The sequence below is a fragment of the Thermobia domestica genome, chromosome 15, assembly GCF_964235325.1.
Source record: "Thermobia domestica chromosome 15, izTheDome1.hap1.1, whole genome shotgun sequence".
NCBI lineage: Eukaryota > Metazoa > Arthropoda > Insecta > Zygentoma > Lepismatidae > Thermobia > Thermobia domestica.
The window spans coordinates 150,703,831-150,730,038 of NC_137468.1; the positions used below are offsets into that span (position 1 = coordinate 150,703,831).

Here is a 26,208-nt window from a genome sequence, read left to right on the forward strand (position 1 = left end):
GTAACAGAATTGTATAAATATAAAACAGTGTATATAAAATACTGTTTGTAAGAAATTAATTGTATATAAAGTTTAATTATAAATAAAATAATGTTTCGTGTTTAAGTGAGCTTATGCGTCGATCCCCACTTCCACTTATGCCATCCCTACACTTTCTAAAAAATTACAATGGGCAAACATAGGGACAGGGGACGGTGTGACGTCATGCGTCTCCCACTTTTCAGATCCACTTTTATCCCTGTGTATGCGCAGTAGTACTATACGGTTGTAACTATTTAACTAAGTAACTGAATCTTTTCTTCATCCACGGTGTCTCAATTACAGTGACGTGTTATTAGTGTGACATTATCTCTCATTTAAAGTGTGTGTTTCTCGGGAGTGATTTTGACGTACATTTAACTAGTGACAGTTGTGATTAATTACCCCGCCTAATGGCGGAAGTATCCGGAGGGAACTCTCCCCCTCCAAATATAGTGTCCGTGCCACTTATTAACAACTCAAATGAAGTACATATGGAAGAATCGATTCCAATAGCTAAAGAAGTCACAGTAAACTCTTCCCCACTACCCAATTTATATTTAGCTCATCATGCTCCACCATACGTGGTACATGTGGTACCGAATTCAACCTCGGAACACAACAATATAACTGTGCGAAAACATCCCCAAGTCTTGGGCAAAATTCTGTTTCAATCTAACGTTGCTGGCATAAAATCATTCCATACCGTAGGGAAGAACCTCATTAAAATTGAATTTCATACCGGTCCAAAGGCAAATGACTTTCTCTCTCACGAATTACTCAAATCTCACGGCTGGTCAGCTTTCATTCCTTATTATACAACAAGATCAGTGGGAATCATTCACGGAGTATACACGGACTTCACTGAAGCAGAAATTCAAGAACACCTAGAGTGTCGAACTCCAGTGTTACATGTAAGAAGGATTACCAAACGGATAGATTCCGAACGCCGACTTACCCAATCTGTAGTGATAACCTTTAATACACAGCGTCTCCCGGACTTTTGCTCCCTATATCACTCAGGTCATACTATCCATACTTATATACCCGCTGTCAAACAGTGTACTAACGGATGTTATCGCCTAGGCCATCTCCAGAGGTCGTGTCGTTCTAAACAAAAACTATGTTACCGATGTGGAACTCCCCATGATGCTAGTTCCTGCACAAACAACCCTAAATGCATTAATTGTGGACGAGGGCATATGGCCACCGATAAGCAATGTCCGGAACGACAACAACACAATAGAATTAATCAACTCATGGCTATCGATAAACTTACCTACAATGAAGCGCAAAAAAGAATACCCATGACGAAAGAATCAGTTAACCAAAGTTCCTCTTCTCCCCTACCCTCGACATCCCAACGCAACCCTTTCTTATTCCAAGGCCCATCTTCGTCACGTTCATCCCTAAAGCCCCGATCGCCCCGTCCCAATTTACCTAACCCTGTCCGGTCAACCATCTCTCCTCCTCGGCAAGTGGGACGGATGCAGGAACACCCCAAAAAACTTAGAGTACCACGACAAGACGACGAGAGGGAAACATCTCCTCATCCTCCACACCTGAGCAACCCAGGAACTTCTAGCATTAAACAACGTCGAACTCTGGAAGACACAGGGGATCACCTGAATGATGCTTCGCTAACATATAGACGCAGGATGATCCAATCGAGGACGTCCGACAATACAGATCAACGTGAAGATTCCTTACAAAGCTTTCTCCAGAATTTACTTCATAGTATTGAGAAATACGCCGCCATTAATTATGGTTATAAGCCCACTACGCAAACCACAGAAGACTCTCCGTTATATACACTCTTACATGACTATTTTCGATCTTTAGATAATGGCCAGTAGATCAGCTTTCACTATACTTCAATGGAACTGCCGTCAACTTAAGGGTAAAGAACCATTTTTATCTCTTCACGCAAGCCGCTCACCTTGCATCATAGCAGGCGACCCAAATACCAAGAGTAAACTATGGGGATCTTCGAGTACCAACCGGGCCGCGGATCACCTCATTGAGGCTCTGGAGGGCAAACCACTGCTGATAGCAAATGATGGTACGGCTACACGTCTTCCTAATTTAAATTCACCTCCTTCTGCACCAGATCTAACGTTACTTAGTGTGGACAACTTTCTACAGCACACCTGGCAGGTTTACAGATTCACAGGAGGCAGTGACCATTTTCCCATTATCACCACCTTGGACCACTTGCAAGGACCTAGATCATCTCACCGACCCGGTTACGCTTTAACACCGTTGCCATATGCCACCAGGACTTACGACAGAGACCTTTTCCAGGCTTACCTCGAACACGCTGGCACTTCTCTACAGACTACAGATGGAATACATTCATTACAACTCCTGACGGAACACATCGTAACTGGTGCAAACCAGGCTAACAGAGGACAGGCACTTCGAAGGGAAAGATCTCGACGTTACAAATATCCCTGGTGGGATACGTATTCTCAAAAACTGCTTAATAACAACAAATTGGCCCAGAAACAATACTTCCAAGATCGAACTCCTGAAACCTATTTTCGCTCCAGATTGGCGCAGTCACAACTAAAACAACACATGCAAAGATGCCGTAGAACTCATTGGCAACAATATTGCAAAACCTTACAAGAAGGAACTAGCGCTACATCTATCTGGAAATTCATACGGACTCAATTGTTAACGCGTTCTCCTCACCATGCGCCACATCCTAACCCTTCCTGGCTGGAAGAATTTCATTGTAATTTAACGGCTCCGACTGTCTTGTCTTCCCGCAAAACTTTACTGTCGAACCTTACTACTGCACCTCTAACTCCTGCCATCGCAACCATCTTCCCTGAAGAATTAGCAGAAGCCCTATCAACAGGACGTCAAACCAGCCCAGGCGTGGATCAAATCACATACCAGCACCTTAAGGACCTACCAGCTTCAGGTATTCAACTATTACTACAGTGTTTTCAAGCTATTTGGTCTACGGGACATGTACCGCCGAGTTGGAAACATCATTTAGTACTTCCAATCTTGAAACCGAAAAAACCAGTAGGTCAAGCTACCAGCTATAGACCTATCACTTTGCTTTCCTGCCTTAGCAAAACACTGGAAAAAAAATCGTATTGAGGAAAATTGAATGGTACACAGAATACCATAATATCCTTCCTAACACAATCATCGGAGTTCGTAAAGGAAAGGCTACTCATGATGCGCTCTCCGCTTTTCTACTAGTCATTTGGCAAGCATTCCAACATCGCCAATATGTTGTTGCGCTTAAACTGGATTTCGACAGAGCTCACGACCGGATAGATTTAGACAGATTGGTATATCATCTCACTGCTGCTCATCTGCCTTCACAGTTCATCAGGTACGTACACAACTGGCTAGTCAATAGAAGAATCAGTATAAAATACCAAGGGAAAATATCTGCTCCACGACTTACATCTCAAGGTTCATGCCTCAGTCCACTGTTATTCAACATCTACATGCTTGACTTTCACCTTGCACTTAAACAACATGTTAGAATTCTTAGTTACTTTGATGACTATCTCGTATATGTCCGTAGTTCCTCTCTACGGGAACCCAAGAGCAAACTTCAAGCAGCACTAACATTTATCTCACACTGGAACTTGTCCAATGGAATGCAGGTCAACTGGAATAAAACGACATATACCGTTTTTACACGCAAAAGACAAGTGGGAAATATTCGATTGCTCATAGACAATCATACACTGAACCGTCAATCACAGCTCTCTTACCTGGGAATTGTTTTTGATGCACGTCTTTCCTGGAAGCCCCAACTCGAAACTCTTCAGGTAAAGATACAACCTTATATCAATATAATAAGAAGTGTCAGCAACAAAAAAATGAGGGACGGATATTGGCACCTTACTCCGAGTTTCTCAACTATATATAGAAGCCACATTGAATTATGGAGGATTCCTTCTGTCACCGATTCCAGCCAGACTCAGTTCTCTTCTTGTACGCCTTCAAGCATATACTCTCCGCACAATTTTCTCGCTACCTCAATCTGCTCCAATCAACGCTCTCTTAGAAGCTGCAGGCATAATACCGTTTCCAATACAAACAGAGCATTCTGCTGCTCGTTACATACTGAGAAGACTAGGCATGACTTCCTCTACAGTCATCCCCAAACTGGAACTACTATACACACAAAACAGAACCGGTTCTCTACCGTACCGACAGAGGCTACCCTGGATATACCAGGCATATGTCAATCTACGCCGTTGGATACAAGTTATATATCGCAATCCTCGTTTACCGTGTTACACCATTCAATACCTTACCACTCTTCAAGCCGTGGAATTGGAATTTCCGATCACCACTACCAAACGAACGAATCTCTTAAGTCCGAATAGTGTAGCGCCGAGATGGGAATATTATATGGCTCAGCATCACTCACACCGCATCCTAATCTATACAGATGCTTCCAAAAGAACTCATGGTGACTTGGAATATACCGGAGTGGCAATATACATTCCACACACATCACAGTTTGTAATTCAACGAGTACCGAATCAGATGTCTATATTTCATGCAGAACTATGGGCTATTCGTATAGGCTTAAAACATGCAATAGAGCATAAATATCGTTATTTTGGCATCTGTAGTGATAGCCTTAGTGCATTACAAAGTATACACACAGCTGCTCTTTCGAACCGCATATCATGGATACACAGCAATATTAAACAACAACTCTCGATTCTTAGGGAACGAAATCAATGCGCTTCCTTTTTCTATTGCCCTGCCCATTTCGGCATATCTGGCAACACTGTAGTCGATGAGTATCCGAAGGCCGGTACGCTTCAGGATCGGATAATCAACATTCCTCTTCCAGCGGAAAGTTTACATGGTTTCTTACATCAACAAAGACAAATAAAATGGAGACGCTACCAAGAACAAACAAGACACTGCGAAGGTAAACACTACTGGAATATCTTCCCAAATCCCACGATCAAAAAGTCGAAATCACCCGAAGGATGGACGAGGAGACACGTATGTTTACTCTTTAGGTTATACCTAGGTATCGCTCAAACACCGTACCGTTTATATCAGCAAGGATACCGCAATACACCCTTGTGTTACTGCGGTGAAACGGACGGAAGCTTACTTCATCTCATATTTCAGTGTAAATTAACTTCAGCTTATCGGGACATTCTCTTTATGATAATACATCGTTTTCACATGTAAGGTAAAAAAAAGAAAGAAAAATATATTCGTTATCTTTATCTATTTATCGGTATCGCTTTATGTCTATATTAACTATATTCCTAATCGATATTCTTTATCACACCACTCTTACGAGTCTGCTTTTTTTTTTTTTACCTTACAACAAAAAGAAAAGAAAGAAATTCCAAAAGAAATAATTCGTCCGAAGCTCCCTCAGATTTCTGAATTCCTTTTCATGCAAATACTGCTTGAATTTCGGATTCGCTTTACTTACTATCTTTTGAATTTGTTCAGTTTCCGGAATTTGCCTTCTTAGACGGGAAAAAAGTAACGCCATTTCCCTTATAAATTTCGATAGGGATTCGTCAGGTTGCTGAATCCTATCTGCCAATTGACTTTCTATCTCACTCTCATAATTGAAACTAAAATATTCCTGTAAAAGACTGTTTCTAAATTCTGCAAAACTAGAGAACTTCTCCTTGAAATTAAACCATTTCTTCGCATCTGCCTGCAATAGCTTAGGAATTACCTTCTCTAACATTTCCTCTAATGAAATATTCTTACTTTTCGCATAGTCCACTACATTTTCAAGGAAATCAAAAGGATTCTCTGATACCTCACCGCAAAATGAAGGAAGCGTTATTTTAACTTCGTCTAAGCTCCTACAGTTACAACTTCGCTGACTGTTTTCTCCTTGATTTGCCCCTCTGAGATTTCTTATCTCTTGTACTATCTCTTCCACACCCATCGGCGCTTCCAACCCTATTCCCAGAGCTGTCTTTAGCACATTCAAATCCATCATATTCTCCATGTTTCCCCTATGCCTTGCTCTCATATTTAACTCAATCCCAGGACGAGAACGGCCCCCACTGTGTAAGGTAAAAAAAAAAAAAAAAAAAAGAAATAAAGAAAAATATATTCGTTATCTTTATCTATTTATCGGTATCGCTTTATGTCTATATTAACTATATTCCTAATCGATATTCTTTATCACACCACTCTGACGAGTCTGCTTTTTTTTTACCTTACAACAAAAAGAAAAGAAAGAAATTCCAAAAGAAATAATTCGTCCGCTCGCTGTTGTCTAGGTAACAGGTTCAAAAATACGATTGAGTTAAAAATAACAAGTCAAAAGATTTACGGAGAATAACTAGATTTATTAGCTTAATGTTTCTCTAATTAAGGTAAGGTGTGTTGACTAGAAATCTGAGATTCAAAGGACGTTACTTCGCCCTTGCAAATTTAATCTTTAATATTTCGCTCGGCTTCCAAAAAAACTCATCATGAGAGTTCAAGGAGCACAAACTCTAATTTCAATAACACTAAACATAAAAGTAAAAGACTTCTCTAATAATTCTTTGGGAACTGCGATAATATGGAAACTAGTACTCTCTCTACTCTAGGTCCATATTCCTTACTTTCATAGACTGCTTAACTTCACTTAGTAACAGTCCGACCTAAACCTGGTTTGGCCTCTCAATACTCTGAGAAATCCAAAAAAGGAAACTAGCTAAAATCTTAAGGTTAGGTAACTTAGGGAATTAGGACTAGCAGCCGTCACTCATGGCCCAGCTATATTACGTCTTCCATTCAAAACTCTAACGTCTTCCATTCAAGATTCTAGGTTAAAAGGTGAACACACACTCTAATACTTTCAAACACGAAAGTCGCAGTGAGAAAACAAAAAACACCAGCCAAGCCTCACTCTTGCCTGACTGTACAGGGAAACGAAACCAAATCGCAACTTGGATTCTATTTTAAATGGGAAAAACCTCCATCACCTGGAGAGTTTCAAAACCTAAGTGCCCTGAGTTCACTCTCTCCCTAGGGTCACCCCAAGAGCAAATTACTTTTCACTCCTTCTCACCTTTAACTAGAGCCCAGTTTAGTCATTGCTCTGACGTAGAGCTCAAAAATCCTACTTCATTCTTTAATTCCTATTCCTAACTCTGGAATTCTCCTAAGTTACGGCCAGAGACCACTTCCTCTAGCGGGACTGGAAGCCACGGACTAACATATCCACTGGACAACCAGTAACTAATTTAAAGGACAAACTCCCAGGAAAAAAAGCTCTCTTGCTAATTCCCTTCGGACTGAACAGCCACCAGCATTGGCCCTCTACTCTACCGGTCTCCTTAGCTGAAACAGCAAAAGTCATTAAAAAATCTGCCTTTTTATATGTTTTGCCGGGGACAGAAAAAATGAAGAAAAAATTTAAGTATTAACGGTTCTAGAAGCTTCTACAGCAGTGGAAAATTACTGGAAAAGTATGAAAGAAAAGTGAAATCTTCAAAAAACTAGCCTCTCTACCAGGTTTATAATAAAGTGGGAGCGAGAGTAATACTCGATCTAACTAACTGAATCTTAATCTTAAAAGAAAATTTTGCATATATAAATGATTGGGATAATGCACTAATTGATATTTACATACATTTACATATATTAAACATAGTAATATTATATATTATGCTATACTTATTAAATAGATAGAACCAAATAAATGCATTAGATAAATACGTGTCAGGCGTGACTTATTAATTAATACACACAACTTAATTATATATAGATAGATTTAATATTAAAATATATAACCTGAAATATTAAAGCAAGGTAACGAAGTACCCCTTGCATATACCCATTCCAATAAAAAAAAAGGAAAAAAAAGAAAAAAATTCTTGCCTCCAAACTGGGCATATGAGTTTATAGCCTCGAAACAGTCACTTTAAAACTCTCACTAATCAAAAAATCACAATTTCGCTGTAAAAACAAAATGAATTTACACTTATTTTAAAAACCACTGTAATTCTCTTAAGGGATAATATCCCTTCACTGTTTATTGTCTCGTACCGTTCTTAATGAAAGAAATAATTTTCAGAAAAAAAAATCACTTTAAATAATTCTTGAATACTATTTACACAAATCACTCCTCACTGTTCTCTTGAATTTCTCAGAAAATATCACTATATCACTCAGAAATTCAATTTCTTCCTGACGTCTTCTGCACCTTCAGAGGGAATTGGGAACACCAGATTCCCAATTCTTCTCCACCAGATTCCCAATTCTTCTCCATCAGTAATGAGATCAAGCACAAACTCATCCTCGACGTGAACTACGCTCGAGGATCCACCACCTGATGTATCTCCAACTGCAGATTTGTTAGCCTTTTCCCGTGAAAGGGTTTGGTAGTATTTCCGAGCCGATTTTTGGAACTGTACAGCTCGTATTTCCTTCAAGGTATATTCCGCTTCGTTTTTCCGAAATTTTTTGACTTGCACCTCACCAGACTTATCACTTAAAAGCAACCTTCGTTTATTGTTTTTTGGTGCATTAACGTGACACAAAAGTTCTAATTCGAAACTTGATCCAGCTTTAGGGCGAGCTGCCACGAAAACATTTTTCGAAGTTTTTGGCTTCTTGAATAATCCTGCCATTTTATTTTACTAAAAAAAATCTTACGGTGTCTACACAAAAAAGAAACTGTTCAACTGGTGGACTGCCAGGCTAAATCCCTAACCTCTAGCTAATTTCAAAAGAAAAATATTTATATATAAAACAAACATGGGTGAAAGAACTTTAAATAACCTCATCCGTAGGATGTCTTATTTTTCCCCCTGCCCTTGCGACCTTTCCATCTGGAAAAAGTGTCCTCGCAAACTCTGGTTTTAGTTCTTTTACATGTTTACAAAATTTGTGAGCTAAAAAAATCGGTTTAAGCAAATCGGCATTCGTCTTTACTATTCTCCCACTGTCCTGATTTCTTACTAAAAATGTGTTAGCAGCAATCTGCTTCTGTATTAACCAAGGTCCTCCATACTTTGGCAATAATGAAGCACTAACTTTGTTTGTAGGCGAAGATAACCTTGTTATTCTTAACCATACTCGCTGACCTGTTTTTCTTTCCCCGAGAGGTTCCAAGATGAGTTACTTAACATTCCTTCAATCATCTGTTTCGAGGATTTTTCAACAACTGCACAACCCGTATCTCTCCCTTTCCCCTTGTTTGGGTTGTCAAACTTACAAATGGACATCTTTCCGTCGTCAATACACCAGCCGTTCAAAGAAATAAACAATGCAATTCTTGTTTTCGATAGGAAATTTCTACCAACCAGACATTTTTTTCAGAAGGCCTCTCAAAAGGTAGAACTTCTGCCTGACTATATGACCATAATATTCTATATTTACAATGACACTTTCTTCAGCCATTGTAGTTCCTTTCGCTAAACAAAGCGACAAAAATTCCTTTCTGAATCTGGCCCCTCTATTTTTCCATATTTTCGCTTCTTCCTCGTCAATGAAAGAGAGCTGACTTCCTGTATCGCAATAAAGAAGAACATCCCTCCCAAGAATTGAAGCTTTTATGAGAGGTTCAGCGTCCCTTCCCTGAATTGCCTTTTCTTCCCTCGCAGCGCTAAAAAAGGATCTCTGTCTTTGTTTTTCCCTCCTTCCTTTTCTGCTTTTACAACAGCAGGTGCATTACAACCAACGCCGTTAGAGCTTTTGGGACAACGTGACCCTGAAAATTTCTCAACTTGAGTATCTTCTGCCTCTGTTTCTGGTTCTATAAACCTAGTAACACGAGAATCATTCTGAAAACACCAAGAATTCCTTGAGAGGAAAATATTAATTCCAGCCTTAGCAATGAAATCTGCACCTAGTACCAACTCGATAGTCTGGTCTTCCAAAACGTAAAACTTACGTGAAAACTTCCTTCCTTTTATAAAAAACGTAGGATACACTATCTGCCTAGTCTTTGCCTGTCCCGACGCTAATAATACAGTATCGTTTATTCGCCTTGTTTTCGCTCCTTTCTGAACCTATTGCTTACAAGTCTGTTGGTTTACAAGACATATAAACGAGCCACTATCAAGATAACAGTCCTTTATCTGCCCATAGAAACGCCCAAAAATATAAGGTGGAACGTTTTTTCCCTTAGCAATTTTCCTAGGGAATTTCATTACAGACGCAGTGATCTGGTGCTTATTTTCGTGGTTTACAACCTTTTTCCTGCTCGGGCATTCAAAACGTTTGTAACCAAATCCCGCACAAGCATGATATTTAATTACAGGTTTTTCTTTCTTTTCCTGCCTAATTTCACTCTGTTCTTTTGTCCTCCTACTAAAGTACGCTGGATTTAATGCCTGGGGGTTTATTTCCGGTTCTGCTTCTACTTCTAAAGGACTTCTTTCAATGGCGGCAATCTGAACGCTATCTCCCTTCCCAGCATAATGCTGTCTTGAGTAATTATAATTTTCTAACAAAATTGCTTGTACTTTTAAAGCGTATTCTTCAAGCTCCCTCAGATTTCTGAATTCCTTTTCATGCAAATACTGCTTGAATTTCGGATTCGCTTTACTTACTATCTTTTGAATTTGTTCAGTTTCCGGAATTTGCCTTCTTAGACGGGAAAAAAGTAACGCCATTTCCCTTATAAATTTCGATAGGGATTCGTCAGGTTGCTGAATCCTATCTGCCAATTGACTTTCTATCTCACTCTCATAATTGAAACTAAAATATTCCTGTAAAAGACTGTTTCTAAATTCTGCAAAACTAGAGAACTTCTCCTTGAAATTAAACCATTTCTTCGCATCTGCCTGCAATAGCTTAGGAATTACCTTCTCTAACATTTCCTCTAATGAAATATTCTTACTTTTCGCATAGTCCACTACATTTTCAAGGAAATCAAAAGGATTCTCTGATACCTCACCGCAAAATGAAGGAAGCGTTATTTTAACTTCGTCTAAGCTCCTACAGTTACAACTTCGCTGACTGTTTTCTCCTTGATTTGCCCCTCTGAGATTTCTTATCTCTTGTACTATCTCTTCCACACCCATCGGCGCTTCCAACCCTATTCCCAGAGCTGTCTTTAGCACATTCAAATCCATCATATTCTCCATGTTTCCCCTATGCCTTGCTCTCATATTTAACTCAATCCCAGGACGAGAACGGCCCCCACTGTGTACGGTAAAAAAAAAAAAAAAAAGAAATAAAGAAAAATATATTCGTTATCTTTATCTATTTATCGGTATCGCTTTATGTCTATATTAACTATATTCCTAATCGATATTCTTTATCACACCACTCTTACGAGTCTGCCTTTTTTTTTTTACCTTACAACAAAAAGAAAAGAAAGAAATTCCAAAAGAAATAATTCGTCCGCTCGCTGTTGTCTAGGTAACAGGTTCAAAAATACGATTGAGTTAAAAATAAATAGTCAAAAGATTTACGGAGAATAACTAGATTTATTAGCTTAATGTTTCTCTAATTAAGGTAAGGTGTGTTGACTAGAAATCTGAGATTCAAAGGACGTTACTTTGCCCTTGCAAATTTAATCTTTAATATTTTGCTCGGCTTCCAAAAAACTCATCGTGAGAGTTCAAGGAGCACAAACTCTAATTTAAATATTACTAAACATGAAAATAAAAGACTTCTCTAATAATTCTTTGGGAACTGCGGTAATATGGAAACTAGTACTCTCTCTACTCTAGGTCCATATTCCTTACTTTCAAAGACTGCTTAACTTCTCTTAGTAACAGTCCGACCTAAACCTGGTTTGGACTCTCAACATTCTGAGAAATCCAGAAAAGGAAACTAGCTAAAATCTTAAGGATAGGTAACTTAGGGAATTAGGACTAGCAGCCGTCACTCATGGCCCAGCTATATTACGTCTTCCATTCAAGACTCTAACGTCTTCCATTCAAGATTCTAGGTTAAAAGGTGAACACACACTTTAATACTTTCAAACACGATAGTCGCAGTGAGAAAACAAAAAACACCAGCCAAGCCTCACTCTTGCCTGACTGTACAGGGGAACGAAACCAAACCGCAACTTGGATTCTATTTTAAATGGGAAAAACCTCCATCACCTGGAGAGTTTCAAAACCTAAGTGCCCTGGGTTCACTCTCTCCCTAGGGTCACCCCAAAGAGCAAATTACTTTTCACTCCTTCTAACCTTTAACTAGAGCCCAGTTTAGTCATTACTCTGACGTAGAGCTCAAAAATCCTACTTCATTCTTTAATTCCTATTCCTAACTCTGGAATTCTCCTAAGTTACGGCCAGAGACCACTTTCTCTAGCGGGACTGGAAACCACGGACTAACATATTCACTGGACAACCAGTAACTAATCTAAAGGACAAACTCCCAGGAAAAAAAGCTCTCTTGCTAATTCCCTCGGACTGAACAGCCACCAGCATTGGCCCTCTACTCTACAGGTCTCCTTAGCTGAAACAGCAAAAGCCATTTAAAAAATCTGCCTTTTTATATGTTTTGCCGGCGACAGAAAAAATGAAGAAAAAATTTAAGTATTAACGGTTCTAGAAGCTTCTACAGCAGTGGAAAATTACTGGAAAAGTATGAAAGAAAAGTGAAATCTTCAAAAAAACTAGCCTCTCTACCAGGTTTATAATAAAGTGGGAGCGAGAGTAATACTCGATCTAACTAACTGAATCTTAATCTTAAAAGAAAATTTTGCATATATAAATGATTGGGATAATGCACTAATTGATATTTACATACATTTACATATGAGGCGTACAGTTTCTAAATCCGCCATCTCCAATTTTCAAAAAAAGTAGATTTACTGGTATTCCTTTCCATGCCCGACACGATGGGAGAGATTTTTGTCATTTGGTAGTTATAATGAATGTCCAGAAAGCAGGAAAGTATTTATAAAAAGAAAATTTTATCTCACATACACTCTGAGTGATCAGTTTTTCCTGTTTTTCACGAACCTTTTATGAATGAGATGGCGGATTTAGAAACTATACGCCTCATATATTAAACATAGTAATATTATATATTATGCTATACTTATTAAATAGATAGAACCAAATAAATGCATTAGATAAATACGTGTCAGGCCTGACTTATTAATTAATACACACAACTTAATTATATATAGATAGATTTAATATTAAAATATATAACCTGAAATATTAGAGCAAGGTAACGAAGTGCCCCTTGCACACAACACTTCCCCAGTGACCATTTCATTTATCTTAGCGAACAATCTACGCTCTGTAGTTTATAATCTTCTCAGTACATTATAGTCAACATTTCGATATAACTATTCCATATATAACAGTTCAGTGAATATACTCCGCATGTGGTCTGTGTAAAATTCACCTATACCATCTGGCTCATATATACCTGAACTGTCCAAAGGTCCGCCAGGGCAAGAAAGCAGCGAAGAAGTAACTGAATTAAGTAACACTGGAAACTTGGCTTGGATTGACCGATGAAATTAAAAAGGCGTAGACTGCTTTTTACGAATCCCTCTGTCTTAAGCCATTTTGATTGTGTTTTGACGAATTGAATTATTTACAAGAGATTACATATCCCATTTTCACTGAACTTAATAGAAACACAAAATGAAAAAAAAATAAAATAAAATAATAAGTAGGATAAATAAACACTTAACACAATGAAGCACAGCGTTCGGAGCTCGATAACTTGCGTCTGAACTCAAGAATACCTCGAAGCGAAGTCCAACAGAATGAGACCCTTCATACGAATATTTGAATACTGTAAACATATGAAACAAGGGAAACAATATTAATCGTTGACATTGATTATTGTTCACGTTTGTTCTTAAAATGGAGTAAACAACGCGCTGATTGAAAACGAGAATACTTACTTTATCTGAAGTTTGTAACGAATGTCAATGCTAGGAAAACTTGGTAATAAGCAGCGTAATGAAACTTAGTATTGACAGTTGTTTGTAGTAGTCTAATCTCATTTCTTTGCAAGTAAAACGGAAACTTTACCGGAGAAAATCGACACACACAGATCGTAGGGTGCTGGTGTAGTTTTGGCGTACCACATTTTGGAAGATTTACAGGTGAAATTGAATACTTTGTATTAAAAGATATATTCATAAGGAACATATTTCGGTAATAGTATACATGAGAACGCCGTGATCTGCATTTCTTCTGTGTTCTATTACCACTTCCACATGAAATACCATAAATTTTCTACGTAGTGCAATAGGAAGAAGTATTCATGTGCACAAGACATGCGATATGCGTTAAATTACCCCCCCCCATACACACACACATAGTCATAGATAAAGTACAAGGGTACTACACATGCAGATATAAAGTACAGGTACGTTTTTTTTTATTTTGGTATCCGCCAAGTGAACTTTGTGGTGGACAAACACCGTGTGCGTGGGTTTTCTCGGGGTTCTCCCGTTTCCTCCCACTTTCTGCATTCCACCATTTTATTCATTACTCATCATCACCGTCTCCTTTAGCCTAACCGGCATTACCGTGGGACGTAAAACTCAAAGATTTCATTTCATTTTTTATTTTGGTATCAATCGATAAGTAAATCAAAGTCGCTTTGTTACCCCCTTGGTAAGTTTGTAGATACTCAATGAATAATCCCTAAAAGTATGAACGTCCAGCTCCTTCGGGAACCGACGCGGCTTTACGTATACTATATCCCATATTTCTTCAGGCGACGTAATTTTATATAAAGTAATACAGCTGCATTTCAGATTTACAAGTGTAGGATTACTACACTAAAATCATTACAAGTGCTTTACGGTGGATAAAATAAGTGAGTGCATACTGTATGAAAGATGATTCTATTATATATTTTCCGCTTTTGATGTATTTGTGCACAGTGTACAGAAGCTGTATTTTATATTTACAAGTGGAACGTTACTAGTGTAAAACCATGCCAAGTGCTATTGAAACTTACACATTTACCAAATTCCACTTCCCTTTACTGTCCTTGCTTACATGTATACCCACCATCACTGACGCACCTGCTCCCATTGAGTGCAACCCGCGCTACCGTAGGGCCCATCAGGTACGCCCTACCCTGACTCGGTTAGATAGCATTCGTGCTTTTTAGTGGCTATCTAGCACAGGTTGGTTTGTGCTTTTGCACTATAGTTCTTATGTCGTACATCCGGAAACCGTATTTATACGCAAATCGAAAAAGAATTATAATTTTTCAACAATTATCTCTGGTGCCTCCCTTGAATTTTATCTATACCAAGTGAGATATTTTCATGTCGCTCAGCACAAATCTATTAGGAGAAAATAAGAAGTAAATTAGCAGAAGAATTACAATTTTTCAACAATTATTTCTAGTGGTGCGTCAAAACTACAGCTGCACGGATCGTAAAATATACGGAAAAATTTGAGGAAGTCATTAATTTGCCCATTTTATGTCAAGAAAAGAACCCAACAAACCTGTGCGGGGCTTACTATGAATACGTATGGTAAAAACTGCACGGAAAATAGTATAACTTTGGAACTGGGGACCAAATTCAGGTAAAAAAAAAAAAAAAAAAAAAAAAAAAAACACCATGTTTACAGGAGAAATAAGTTGATGTTACATAAGGGTAATTACTAACATAACCTAACCTAATCTAATTAACCTATCCTAAACCATCTAAAACAAAATATAGAAAAGAACTACAAATTTTAATATTCCCCAAATCCAAAAACCTCACCAAACCTAAACCGTCAAAATATACAAGCAATATAGCAAGAAAGTACAAAGTACTAATTTTGAGCAAAGAATTATTGTACCCCAAATCCAAAAATCCTAACCTAACCTAAATCATCAAAAAGTACAGAAAATATAGCAAGAAAATTGAAGTTTAAGAAAAGGCATATTTTTGAATTGGGGGGGGGGGGGAATGTCAGAATTTTTTTAGTAACAATTTCCTACTTTCTTTGTAAATTTTCTTTACTTTTTGTTTATTCAGGTTAGATTATGTTATATATGCCTAGAAAATAATTACAAACATACAATAATTTCTATTTAATGCAAACCGAGAATAGTCCGTACACATTGGTGTACTGTCCTATTTTAGGGTGCATGCATAACTCCATTTCTTTTTACGTCATTCATCATGAAATTGACTCAAATTGCATTACAAATTGTAATACAGCGTGTTTACATAAGCCATTATAACTAGATCCAATGTGTTCTAAAAGCAAGAAATGGGACTTTGTGTCGCAGAGTAGGTCCAGTATCTTCAGGCATGCAAACCTTAAAATTTTGTCATTTATCAGAAAATTCAGTGACACTATCCTACAAAGTGTTTCTCAAAAATTCCTCGGTGCACATTCACTTTAAAAGGATTTCATCATTTTGCATATAAATACTGCGTCTGGAAATACGCCATAAAAACTATACTGTAAAAATCGAAAACAGTGTGTGCTATGTGCCTACTAAAAACACGAATACTATCGAAGCGAATCAGAGGAGGAGCACAGCAGAAGACCCATGCAGATGCAAAGGGGTATGCGTCAACGATGTACAGTAGGGAACAGTCGCGTCAACGATGGTGAGTATTCGCTTAAAAATACTGCCTTACGTAAAGTTAGTTCTTTCTTAACACACTCATGGCGATTATTTGCCTTTACGTGTGGGAGAAGACTTGAATAAGTGCTCTGAAAAGTAACCTTCAATATGCTCACTTTTTTTTTTTTTTTTTTTCACATTACCAATATGACGTTCACATTTGAATATGTAACTCTACCTCCATTTTTTAAAATTTCAATCCTTCATACATTTGCCACACTTTCTGCTTTGTTTCAATAATCCGTGGCGATGCACAAAACCTATCAACTCTTCTACACCAACATAACGTTTTCGTAAATCTGAAAAGGTTAAATGCTTAATCACCGGACAAATTTTGGAAATTTACCGGGTGAATTGGAGAATTTATTTTGGCTTATGAGAAAGAGCGAGTGAAGGTCAGGTGAGGAGTGTAATTAAAGTTATGAAAGTGGATGTTGTAGGCCGTTTTTGATGTTGTAAGCGGAACTGTATCAGGAGGCGGAAGGGACTACTTGGCAAAGAGGTACACGTGTTATGATTAAGTGGCAGGAAAGGCAGTGTGGAAATGGTGCGTATATGTCAAGATAGTGATATATCGTGTTTGAGTTTTATAGAATTATAAAAAAATAATAATAATAATAATAATAATAATGAGTATGACTTATAGAAATTGCGTGAAAGACAGGATGTAGTGCTAACAAGTGGAACGTTACTAGTATGAAACCATGACAGGTGCTATTCAAACTCGTATCATTGTCATAATCCACCTGCTTTTACTACCCTTGCTTACGCGCATATCCACCGTCACTGATACGCCTGCTCCCTTTGGACGCGCGATACCTTCGTACTACTCTGACTCGGTTAGATAGCATTCGTGCTTCTTAGAGGCCACCTAGAGCAGATTGCTTTGTTTTTCGCACTTTAGATTTTATGTCATACATTCGAACGCCGTATTTATACGCAAATTGTAATTTATTATTCCAAACTGTAAAAATTTACACGCTCCTGTTTTGAAGGTAACTGACCTAACCTAGCCCAATGTAACATAACTGTTGTAATCTAACCAAATGTAGTACAAATTGTTACTTTTGTTTTCGATTTTCGTATGACACGGAGATATAGCACAAATGCCATCTCAAAATCGAAATGTCACATTGGTCACATGAACTGCCATCTTTCATTGCGAAGAACTAATTTCCTCATTACACCTAAAAGTCTGACGTCAGCATATCTCCACTCAATGTAGTATCAGCAAGATACAACCTTTCATACTTCGAAATAACACATTGAACTTGTTTAGTTAGTGTGAATTTTATGGAAAACGACCAATTCATAATTTCTTTCTTGTGAATTTTACCTATTTTTCGTATTTCTAGACCCAATCTCCGGCGCTTAATGTAAGAAACGTATCTAACCGAGTCACGACACAGCAACTTTCAGAAAACTAAAAATGTGAGAGGTTAGATTCTTCATATAATTATTGTTGATTTCTTGCTCTTGTAAGTTATTGTTCCATATTCGTAAATTTTACTAATATTTTCAACGCTAAAATAGGACAGCTCCTATATAGGAAAAAGGATTGGCAAAAACCATGGTTTTTATTGAAAAAACAAAAGGAAAAACCTGTTTTTTTTATGCCCTTTTTTTTCGTTTAAACCAGGTTTTTTGGTTTAAATAATTTGCTTTATGCATTTACATCACATATAAACTGCAATAAGTTTGTTTCGCCTTGGTGTTATTACGCAACAACCGGATTATGCTGGAAGGGGTCACATAAGCTTAAAGCGGAATCCAAACCGCTTCTCGGCTTACATCTGAGAGAAATTGTCCTCGATTTGAATTCGAAACCGGAACTAATTTGCCACATATGCAATACGTCTGCCGACTCACTCACGAAGGACACCTGATAATAATACGTTGTACTGATCTTTACATAGGCCTACTTGTTAATATAATTGTCAACAGTCATTTCAGAAGGACAAAAAGATAAACAGTTGCACAAGTGAAACCATAGTACATTATTACATATGGATAATTTCAAAATACTACAGAGTACAGAAGAACTAATTTAGTGGAAGTTTGTTCACTACGACTTTTATTAGTTCAAGTTAAAGAAATACAACGACTTAATTTGCATATCAGTAAGAAAAGTGAATACAGATACGAATTATTCGAGTCCACTTTGGCTCTGACCCATTTATACATAAATAGATACCAGAGATAATTTTGATTTCAATAAATGCCTCTCGTGGGGTTTGTGAGACCAAAAAAAGTATGACATTTCGATTTATTTTAGAATAAACATTATTAGAACGAAACAATATTTAGAATTTTACTTTGATTGCAGTTGTATAACAATAATAACAAACTATAAAAAAATCACAATAGAAACATATATATATTTGGTCTAGGAATTAATTCGTGCGGTTTTTAATAAAAATTGAAGCTTTATTTCAAAAACAAAGTAAATGAATACGTTAACAAAAATATTGTCCATCGCTAGCCACTACTTTCTCCCATCTTTCAGGCAATTTACGGATTCCGTGTCGAAAGAATTCCTCATCTTTTGACGCAATCTAATCAAAGATCCATTTTTCGATATTTTCTGAAGAAGTGAATCGCTGTCCAATCAAATCGTTATTCATGCAATCGATCAAGTAGTAGTCAGACGGAGCAGTGTCTGGTGAATATCGCGGGTGGAGTAACACTTTCCATCCGACATTTTCCAAATAGGTTTTGACCGGTTTTGCGACATGTGGTCGAGCGTTATCATCTTGATAAATAAGTTTATTATGCCTGTTATTCCATTCTGGTCGTTTTCAGGCCAGAGCTTGCTTCAAACGCATTAATTGTTGTCGATGGCGGTGTCTATTAAGAGTTTCACCAAGTTTCAGAAGTTCATAGTACACCACACGTTTCAAATCCCACCATATATACAGCATAACCTTTGCACAATGAATATCTCGTTTCGGTTGTGAAGGACCTGGTTCACCTTGCTTCACCCAGGCCTTTTTTCGTTTAGGATTCTCGTAATGAATCCACTTCTCATCACCAGTTACAATTCGATGCAAAAATCCCTTCCTTTTTTGTCTTTGAAGCAGCAATTCGCAAACGGTTTTTCTTCTTTCAACGTCTTTCTTTTCAATTCATGTGAAACCCCATAAGACATCTTTTGAATCATTCCTATGGCTTTGAGACGTTTGGAAACTGTTGTTTGCTCAACTCTAAATGCTTCTGCAAGTTCGTCCTGCGTTTGACACGAATCCTGATCAAGCAATGCTCTCAATTCTTCATCTTCAAATTCTTTTGGCTGTCCAAATTGCTTTTGGTCTTCCAAGCTGAAATCACCACCTTTAAACCGTGCAAACCACATCTGACACGTTCGCTCAGCTAGAGCATGGTCACCAAACACTTCCACTAAAATATGATGACTTGCGGTAGCACTTTTCTTCATGTTAAAGCAATGAAGAATAACTCCCCGCAAAAACACTTTATCAGGCACAAAATGCGCCATTTTCAGTTGAAGAAAAAATGTTGTTGTTTCCGCTTCAAGCAACTGACATATACTAAACAAGATGGTCAGTGACAGTAGTTTTCAACGCATGTTTGGATCAACGAAACTATGGGACAATAAGCTAGTTACGCCATCTTTTGTAAAACCGCACGAATTAATTCCTAGACCAAATATATATATATATATATATATATATATATATATATATATATATATATATATAGTTGCTTTTGTAATATAATCTCTTCAAGTACTGAATGGGGAATTTAGGTCTGAATATGATACGAATAATATACGGGAGTGAAACGTGATAACGCACATGTGTGTATCAAAATATATTCGTTATCTTTATCTATTTATCGGTATCGCTTTATGTCTATATTAACTATATTCCTAATCGATATTCTTTATCACACCACTCTTACGAGTCTGCCTTTTTTTTTTACCTTACAACAAAAAGAAAAGAAAGAAATTCCAAAAGAAATAATTCGTCCGCTCGCTGTTGTCTAGGTAACAGGTTCAAAAATACGATTGAGTTAAAAATAACAAGTCAAAAGATTTACGGAGAATAACTAGATTTATTAGCTTAATGTTTCTCTAATTAAGGTAAGGTGTGTTGACTAGAAATCTGAGATTCAAAGGACGTTACTTTGCCTTTGCAAATTTAATCTTTAATATTTTGCTCGGCTTCCAAAAAACTCATCATGAGAGTTCAAGGAGCACAAACTCTAATTTAAATATTACTAAACATGAAAATAAAAGACTTCTCTAATAATTCTTTGGGAACTGCGGTAATATGGAAACTAGTACTCTCTCTACTCTAGGTCCATATTCCTTACTTTCAAAGACTGCTTAACTTCTCTTAGTAACAGTCCGACCTAAACCTGGTTTGGACTCTCAACATTCTGAGAAATCCAGAAAAGGAAACTAGCTAAAATCTTAAGGATAGGTAACTTAGGGAATTAGGACTAGCAGCCGTCACTCATGGCCCAGCTATATTACGTCTTCCATTCAAAACTCTAACGTCTTCCATTCAAGATTCTAGGTTAAAAGGTGAACACACACTCTAATACTTTCAAACACGAAAGTCGCAGTGAGAAAACAAAAAACACCAGCCAAGCCTCACTCTTGCCTGACTGTACAGGGGAACGAAACCAAACCGCAACTTGGATTCTATTTTAAATGGGAAAAATCTCCATCACCTGGAGAGTTTCAAAACCTAAGTGCCCTGGGTTCACTCTCTCCCTAGGGTCACCCCAAAGAGCAAATTACTTTTCACTCCTTCTAACCTTTAACTAGAGCCCAGTTTAGTCATTACTCTGACGTAGAGCTCAAAAATCCTACTTCATTCTTTAATTCCTATTCCTAACTCTGGAATTCTCCTAAGTTACGGCCAGAGACCACTTTCTCTAGCGGGACTGGAAACCACGAACTAACATATTCACTGGACAACCAGTAACTAATCTAAAGGACAAACTCCCAGGAAAAAAAGCTCTCTTGCTAATTCCCTCGGACTGAACAGCCACCAGCATTGGCCCTCTACTCTACAGGTCTCCTTAGCTGAAACAGCAAAAGCCATTTAAAAAATCTGCCTTTTTATATGTTTTGCCGGCGACAGAAAAAATGAAGAAAAAATTTAAGTATTAACGGTTCTAGAAGCTTCTACAGCAGTGGAAAATTACTGGAAAAGTATGAAAGAAAAGTGAAATCTTCAAAAAACTAGCCTCTCTACCAGGTTTATAATAAAGTGGGAGCGAGAGTAATACTCGATCTAACTAACTGAATCTTAATCTCAAAAGAAAATTTTGCATATATAAATGATTGGGATAATGCACTAATTGATATTTACATACATTTACATATGAGGCGTACAGTTTCTAAATCCGCCATCTCCAATTTTCAAAAAAAGTAGATTTACTGGTATTCCTTTCCATGCCCGACACGATGGGAGAGATTTTTGTCATTTGGTAGTTATAATGAATGTCCAGAAAGCAGGAAAGTATTTATAAAAAGAAAATTTTATCTCACATACACTCTGAGTGATCAGTTTTTCCTGTTTTTCACGAAACCTTTTATGAATGAGATGGCGGATTTAGAAACTATACGCCTCATATATTAAACATAGTAATATTATATATTATGCTATACTTATTAAATAGATAGAACCAAATAAATGCATTAGATAAATACGTGTCAGGCCTGACTTATTAATTAATACACACAACTTAATTATATATAGATAGATTTAATATTAAAATATATAACCTGAAATATTAGAGCAAGGTAACGAAGTGCCCCTTGCACACAACACTTCCCCAGTGACCATTTCATTTATCTTAGCGAACAATCTACGCTCTGTAGTTTATAATCTTCTCAGTACATTATAGTCAACATTTCGATATAACTATTCCATATATAACAGTTCAGTGAATATACTCCGCATGTGGTCTGTGTAAAATTCACCTATACCATCTGGCTCATATATACCTGAACTGTCCAAAGGTCCGCCAGGGCAAGAAAGCAGCGAAGAAGTAACTGAATTAAGTAACACTGGAAACTTGGCTTGGATTGACCGATGAAATTAAAAAGGCGTAGACTGCTTTTTACGAATCCCTCTGTCTTAAGCCATTTTGATTGTGTTTTGACGAATTGAATTATTTACAAGAGATTACATATCCCATTTTCACTGAACTTAATAGAAACACAAAATGAAAAAAAAAATAAAATAAAATAATAAGTAGGATAAATAAACACTTAACACAATGAAGCACAGCGTTCGGAGCTCGATAACTTGCGTCTGAACTCAAGAATACCTCGAAGCGAAGTCCAACAGAATGAGACCCTTCATACGAATATTTGAATACTGTAAACATATGAAACAAGGGAAACAATATTAATCGTTGACATTGATTATTGTTCACGTTTGTTCTTAAAATGGAGTAAACAACGCGCTGATTGAAAACGAGAATACTTACTTTATCTGAAGTTTGTAACGAATGTCAATGCTAGGAAAACTTGGTAATAAGCAGCGTAATGAAACTTAGTATTGACAGTTGTTTGTAGTAGTCTAATCTCATTTCTTTGCAAGTAAAACGGAAACTTTACCGGAGAAAATCGACACACACAGATCGTAGGGTGCTGGTGTAGTTTTGGCGTACCACATTTTGGAAGATTTACAGGTGAAATTGAATACTTTGTATTAAAAGATATATTCATAAGGAACATATTTCGGTAATAGTATACATGAGAACGCCGTGATCTGCATTTCTTCTGTGTTCTATTACCACTTCCACATGAAATACCATAAATTTTCTACGTAGTGCAATAGGAAGAAGTATTCATGTGCACAAGACATGCGATATGCGTTAAATTACCCCCCCCCATACACACACACATAGTCATAGATAAAGTACAAGGGTACTACACATGCAGATATAAAGTACAGGTACGTTTTTTTTTTATTTTGGTATCCGCCAAGTGAACTTTGTGGTGGACAAACACCGTGTGCGTGGGTTTTCTCGGGGTTCTCCCGTTTCCTCCCACTTTCTGCATTCCACCATTTTATTCATTACTCATCATCACCGTCTCCTTTAGCCTAACCGGCATTACCGTGGGACGTAAAACTCAAAGATTTCATTTCATTTTTTATTTTGGTATCAATCGATAAGTAAATCAAAGTCGCTTTGTTACCCCCTTGGTATGTTTGTAGATACTCAATGAATAATCCCTAAAAGTATGAACGTCCAGCTCCTTCGGGAACCGACGCGGCTTTACGTATACTATATCCCATATTTCTTCAGGCGACGTAATTTTATATAAAGTAATACAGCTGCATTTCAGATTTACAAGTGTAGGATTACTACATTAAAATCATTACAAGTGCTTTACGGTGGATAAAATAAGTGAGTGCATACTGTATGAAAGATGATTCTATTATATATTTTCCGCTTTTGATGTATTTGTGCACAGTGTACAGAAGCTGTATTTTATATTTACAAGTGGAACGTTACTAGTGTAAAACCATGCCAAGTGCTATTGAAACTTACACATTTACCAAATTCCACTTCCCTTTACTGTCCTTGCTTACATGTATACCCACCATCACTGACGCACCTGCTCCGATGAGTGCAACCCGCGCTACCGTAGGGCCCATCAGGTACGCCCTACCCTGACTCGGTTAGATAGCATTCGTGCTTTTTAGTGACTATCTAGCACAGGTTGGTTTGTGCTTTTGCACTATAGTTCTTATGTCGTACATCCGGAAACCGTATTTATACGCAAATCGAAAAAGAACTATAATTTTTCAACAATTATCTCTGGTGCCTCCCTTGAATTTTATCTATACCAAGTGAGATATTTTCATGTCGCTCAGCACAAATCTATTAGGAGAAAATAAGAAGTAAATTAGCAGAAGAATTACAATTTTTCAACAATTATTTCTAGTGGTGCGTCAAAACTACAGCTGCACGGATCGTAAAATATACGGAAAAAATTGAGGAAGTCATTAATTTGCCCATTTTATGTCAAGAAAAGAACCCAACAAACCTGTGCGGGGCTTACTATGAATACGTATGGTAAAAACTGCACGGAAAATAGTATAACTTTGGAACTGGGGACCAAATTCAGGTAAAAAAAAAAAAAAAAAAACACCATGTTTACAGGAGAAATAAGTTGATGTTACATAAGGGTAATTACTAACATAACCTAACCTAATCTAATTAACCTATCCTAAACCATCTAAAACAAAATATAGAAAAGAACTACAAATTTTAATATTCCCCAAATCCAAAAACCTCACCAAACCTAAACCGTCAAAATATACAAGCAATATAGCAAGAAAGTACAAAGTACTAATTTTGAGCAAAGAATTATTGTACCCCAAATTCAAAAATCCTAACCTAACCTAAATCATCAAAAAGTACAGAAAATATAGCAAGAAAATTGAAGTTTAAGAAAAGGCATATTTTTGAATTGGGGGGGGGGGAAATGTCAGAATTTTTTTAGTAACAATTTCCTACTTTCTTTGTAAATTTTCTTTACTTTTTGTTTATTCAGGTTAGATTATGTTATATATGCCTAGAAAATAATTACAAACATACAATAATTTCTATTTAATGCAAACCGAGAATAGTCCGTACACATTGGTGTACTGTCCTATTTTAGGGTGCATGCATAACTCCATTTCTTTTTACGTCATTCATCATGAAATTGACTCAAATTGCATTACAAATTGTAATACAGCGTGTTTACATAAGCCATTATAACTAGATCCAATGTGTTCTAAAAGCAAGAAATGGGACTTTGTGTCGCAGAGTAGGTCCAGTATCTTCAGGCATGCAAACCTTAAAATTTTGTCATTTATCAGAAAATTCAGTGACACTATCCTACAAAGTGTTTCTCAAAAATTCCTCGGTGCACATTCACTTTAAAAGGATTTCATCATTTTGCATATAAATACTGCGTCTGGAAATACGCCATAAAAACTATACTGTAAAAATCGAAAACAGTGTGCTATGTGCCTACTAAAAACACGAATACTATCGAAGCGAATCAGAGGAGGAGCACAGCAGAAGACCCATGCAGATGCAAAGGGGTATGCGTCAACGATGTACAGTAGGGAACAGTCGCGTCAACGATGGTGAGTATTCGCTTAAAAATACTGCCTTACGTAAAGTTAGTTCTTTCTTAACACACTCATGGCGATTATTTGCCTTTACGTGTGGGAGAAGACTTGAATAAGTGCTCTGAAAAGTAACCTTCAATATGCTCACTTTTTTTTTTTTTTTTTCACATTACCAATATGACGTTCACATTTGAATATGTAACTCTACCTCCATTTTTTAAAATTTCAATCCTTCATACATTTGCCACACTTTCTGCTTTGTTTCAATAATCCGTGGCGATGCACAAAACCTATCAACTCTTCTACACCAACATAACGTTTTCGTAAATCTGAAAAGGTTAAATGCTTAATCACCGGACAAATTTTGGAAATTTACCGGGTGAATTGGAGAATTTATTTTGGCTTATGAGAAAGAGCGAGTGAAGGTCAGGTGAGGAGTGTAATTAAAGTTATGAAAGTGGATGTTGTAGGCCGTTTTTGATGTTGTAAGCGGAACTGTATCAGGAGGCGGAAGGGACTACTTGGCAAAGAGGTACACGTGTTATGATTAAGTGGCAGGAAAGGC

At 37.2% G+C, this 26,208-nt stretch overlaps 1 protein-coding gene across 11 annotated transcripts in view; it reads left to right on the plus strand.

Annotated features, from left to right (window-relative positions):
- Positions 1–22,688: 22,688 nt before the first annotated feature.
- The window catches only part of LOC145671293 (uncharacterized), a 71,420-nt gene continuing 67,900 nt past the window's right edge, over positions 22,689–26,208 (plus strand). For 4 of the 11 annotated variants that reach the window (XM_081740254.1, XM_081740250.1, XM_081740256.1 and 1 more), the window contains exon 1: positions 22,689–23,199. The gene's annotated coding sequence lies outside the window, so the exon portion shown is untranslated. Of the gene's footprint in view, positions 23,200–24,463; positions 24,647–25,532; positions 25,659–26,208 lie in introns of those variants that run through there. The other 7 variants (XM_081740252.1, XM_081740259.1, XM_081740258.1 and 4 more) reach the window with 4 other exon arrangements.